General features: G+C 46.9%; 1 protein-coding gene across 7 annotated transcripts in view; it reads right to left on the bottom strand.

The window, feature by feature from the left end:
- Champ1 (chromosome alignment maintaining phosphoprotein 1) overlaps positions 1-2,707 on the bottom strand; it is a 10,221-nt gene extending 7,514 nt beyond the window's left edge. For 2 of the 7 annotated variants that reach the window (XM_031339154.1, XM_031339153.1), the window contains exon 1: positions 2,536-2,707. The gene's annotated coding sequence lies outside the window, so the exon portion shown is untranslated. Of the gene's footprint in view, positions 1-2,259; positions 2,485-2,535 lie in introns of those variants that run through there. The other 5 variants (XM_031339151.1, XM_031339152.1, XM_031339157.1 and 2 more) reach the window with 4 other exon arrangements.
- Positions 2,708-4,520: the final 1,813 nt, after the last annotated feature.

Genomic DNA, 4,520 nt, shown 5'->3' with positions numbered 1-4,520 from the left:
TTCTCTGTGTAGCCCTAGATACCTTGGAACTTGCTCTGTACACCAGGCTGGCCTTGAACTCGGAGATCTGCCTGTCTCTGTCTCCCAATGCATATGCCACCACCACCCAGTAGATAAAAATACTTTTAAGAGTCTTTGTAAAAGGTGTAGTTTAATGGAATTGCACTTGCCTAGCATGGGTAAGGCCAAAGGCCTAATTCAATTATTAGCAATAGAAAGAATAAAGGAGACAGGGTATTCTAGCAAGCTGGGAAAATATGTAAAATACATCACATTGACAAGCAATATTAAAAAATTATCACTTATGAATATAAACATGTCACCAAGGAAAAGTTATGGATAATACAGAAAAGTCTTATTTAGATTTATTTATGTATATGAGTATTTTGATCACATTTATGTCTGTGCAGAGTATGTGCCTGGTGCTCATGGAGGTCAGAAAAGGGCATTGGATTCCTTGAACTGAGACAACAGACTATTGTGAGCCACCATGTAGGTGGTGAGAATCAAAGCTGGGTTCTCTGCAAGAACAAAAGGGTCTCTTAGTGGCTGAGCAAGGTTTCTAGCCCCAGAACATTTTAGAAAATGCTTCATCATGAATTGGAACAAAGTGTTTGTCAGTAGTACTACACTGAAAGCTTAGCAGTCAATACCAGACCAGAAGGGCTAAGAGCCCAGTCTCTTCATTTTACAATGGAGAAAAATGCTCACAGAGTAACTCTTCTTTTTAAGTTTTGTAAACATTTTTGAGGTCCTTTTTAATTACAAAAATTGCTTTCATATAGTACACTCTGATCACTTCCCACTCCCCTCACTCTCCCCAGATCCTTCCCACCAGCCCAACTCCATGCCCTTTCTTGAGAGAAAGTAACTAACTCTTCAAGCCTTGACTCTGAATCTTTGCTGAACAGCTTGCTGGATTCCGGCACTTCTAATACTAACTGTAAAAAGACTCTAAGAGCCTGTGAGCTGGTCACTGGTGCTGTCAGCTGGTCACCCATACTCTCCAATGCAGGGATGCAGTCCGGCAGCCGCACCTACTCCCACCCAATTTCTTCCTGGAGACCTAATTTTAGTTATTGACAGTTTTGTTTTGTTTCCTGACACAGGGTCTCTCTACGCAGCCCTAGATGTCCTGGAACTCATCATGTAGACCAGGCTGGCCTCCAACTCACACAGCACCACTTTTCCCTGCCTCCAGAGTTCTTGGATGAAAGGCATCGAGTCACCATACCTGGCCTTGATAGTCTCTTAAAAATACACTTTGATATGTATGTATATATATATATATATATATATATATATATATATATATATATTTTACATAGATCACCTGTAAGCTTAGCGAATATGTAAGCTACACTGGCTGCCCACTTGACACACCTGGGATACGGGAAGCTCACCTGAAGAATTGTCTCCATCATGCTGGTTTATAGGCATCTGTGGGGCATTTTCTTGATTTATAATTGATGTAGGAAGTACAGCCCACAGTACTGTCCTAGGCTTGTAGGCCTTTGCTGTATAAGAAAGGGAACTAAATTTTGAGCCTGGGAGCAAGCCAGTACACAGCTCTACTCTGTGTTTTCAGCTTGACTTCCAGCCCTTAATTCCCCCAACAATGCACTCTAACCTGTAAGATGAAATGAATCCTTTCCTCCCCGAAGGTGTTTTTGATCACAGCAACGGAAAGCAACCTGCGACGCTGGATCTATTAGTCTACGTACATACGTGTAAGACTGTTCTTTATGAATAGCCTTTTTAAAAAGGTTATACATTTCTGACTGGTTGTTTAAAAACACACACACACACACACACACAAAGCACAAATAACATGCACGTTTCTACATGTTTTCCAATTCTAGTAACAATTTGCGTTAACTAGTGAGATAATTTGTAACAAGTGATACTTTTTTGTTCCGGACTGCTGCTAAGCAAGGGCTTACCATCGAGCTGCAATGGCAGCCTAACTTAGGAGAGAGTTTACAGGAGAGGCAGCGTGCATTATCACCTGTGGGCCCTTAGAGTCCTCAGAGTAACTTAACTGCTCTGAGTTCCCGTGCTCTCCACAAGCACGATCCGTTTACCTGGGGGTGCAACTTCTGGGCAGCGAGCGATCTCTGCCTTAAATGTGAGGGAATATTAAGACTGGCACCAGTTTACACTCCACAGCCAAGTGCCAAAGCGCTGGCCCTTTCTTGGAAAACACGCTCCTAGGCTGCAGACATCCTAAAGGCTCCCTGGCCAAGGCTAACCGCGTACCCGGTCCACGTCGGGGGACCTTGTGCCGCAGGTCACAGGTCTCTGGGGCCTCAGGACAGCAGCCCTAAGGCACATTCCTGACCGACACTGCCGCCTCCCATCCTGGGCGTCGCCACACGACACCGACAGAAGCCAGAAAAATAGAAGGCCGGCCTCGGAGGCGGAGAACAGGAGAAAGCCACGGTGTGCTCCGGCCTCCAGGCCGCGCCAAGCGCGCCTCTGCACCCGCCCGCCCATCCGCACCACGGCGCCCGCCCGCCCGCACGCCCGCCGAACCTGCAGCCCCTACCGAGGCGCCCGCCGGCTCCTCACCCTCCGGCGAGGTGTCCAGGAGCGAAGAGGAGGAAACGCCCACAGGAAACGCTGGGCCGGCTGCACGGCCTCGGGAATGGCGGCCGGACGCAAGACCAGCCGGGAAGTATCGCGCGCCCGCACCGGAAGTGCCGTCGCGTGCCTCCGGGTCGCCCCCTCCCCCGGCCCCTAAGGTTCCCAGCGAGGCTGGGCTGGGGGAAGCAAGGCCAACCCCTGGCCTGCTCTCTGTCTCTTTGCTTCCCCCATTTTAGATTGTTTGGGTTTTTTGGTTGGTTGGTTGGTTGGTTGGTTGGTTGGTTGGTTGGTTGGTTGGTTGGTTGGTTGGTTGGTTGGTTGGTTGTGGTTGGTTGGTTGGTTGGTTGGTTTGGTTTGGTTTGGTTTGGTTTGGTTGGTTTCATCTTTTATTTCTTCCTAATAAGGACACATTCATTGACATACTGACTATACTAGAAATACAAGACAAATACAAAGCTTTTAGAAGACACTAAACAGGTTTCATATCTCCAAACTCAAAACTCTAGAAATTAGCTTCAATTACAATTCAAATGTATTCGCCTTTAGTTTTAGCATCAGTCTGTTTGCTTTGAAAGATTGTGACGGCCGAGTTTACCTTACTTTATACACCTATGGGATTTCCTAAGCTTTTGCCTTCTTGTTGTTGCTGGTGGTAGTGGTTTAGTTCCTTGTGTTGATTTTGGATGATGATAGAAATGAACTCAGGGCCACCTTATTTAAGCAGCCCATGCTGTCTGAAACATAAAACGTTAGTAACTTTGGTTTTGTTGTTGTTCTTGTTGTGGTGGTGGTTTTTGTTTTTTTCAAGACAGGATTTCTCTGTATAGCCCTGGCAGTCCTGGAACTCATTCTCTAGACCAGGCTGGCTTTGAACTCAGAAATCCACCTGCCTCTGCCTTCCAAGTGCTGGGACCAAAGGCGTGCGCCACCACTGCCTGGCAGTGACTTTTTTTTTTAAGATGGTCTCTCCGTACATAGCTCTGAGATTCACCTGTCTCTGCTTCCTCTCAGGTGCTGGGCTCAACGGCACAAGCCACCACCAGCATCCCAAACCCACTTTTGAGAATCCATGACCATTTGCACCAACAGTCACTATCCAAGGGTCAGCACACTTCTTGGTCCTCTTCAGCGCCACCTTCTGCTGTGGTTCTCCATGTTTGGAGTCAACTCTTGTCAACCATGGGGTTGGGAGGTCCCAGAGAAGTTAGAGGTAGAGTCTGGAAGCCCATGGAGTAGAGAAGAAGTAGGATGTTCCTGGCAAATCAATGGACTGAGATTCAGGAGAGCCCTGGAAGCCTGTGGGGGTGGGGCAGAGCAGCATGTACCAGAAACAAAGGAAGTGAGATGTGAGAGACCCATGAAGTGGAAAGGAGCAGAGCCTACCTGGTGGTGCTAGATATTTATTGTTCACTGTGAGGATATAAAAATACAACTGATTTTATACCCAGCTACTTTGCTAATTTATTTTATTAGCTCCTGGGGGTTTTGTTTGTGCATGTGTGGAATCTTCAGGGACATATCAAATTATATAACCAGAAAGCAGAGACACTTTTCGGTTGAATGTAATGTTCCTTGATTGCTTCTATGTTGCTGTGATAAAACACTAACCAAAGAAAAGCTGGGGGAGGGAGGGTTTACTTGATAAGATACTGAGGAAACTCAAGGCAGGAATCTGGAAGCAGAAACCTTGAGTAAACAGAGACCTTAGTGCTATTCCTAGTTTGCTTTCTTCCTCTGAATTGCTCTGTACCTTCCTTACACAACCTAGGCCCACCTGCCCAGGTATGGAGCAGCCCATAGGCAAAACGACCCCCACACACCAAGGTCAGCAGGGTCTGATGGAAGCAGGAGGAAGAGGGGTGGGGCCCCTGTTGAGGTATTCTTATGCTAATTCTCTGGTTCTTGCTGGAGGCAGGCAGAGGGGAGTCCCAACC

The sequence above is a fragment of the Mastomys coucha genome, unplaced genomic scaffold (assembly GCF_008632895.1).
Source record: "Mastomys coucha isolate ucsf_1 unplaced genomic scaffold, UCSF_Mcou_1 pScaffold22, whole genome shotgun sequence".
In the NCBI taxonomy this organism is placed as follows: domain Eukaryota; kingdom Metazoa; phylum Chordata; class Mammalia; order Rodentia; family Muridae; genus Mastomys; species Mastomys coucha.
The sequence above is the reverse complement of the archived record's forward strand: the minus strand, read 5'-3'. Positions and strand labels throughout refer to the sequence as shown.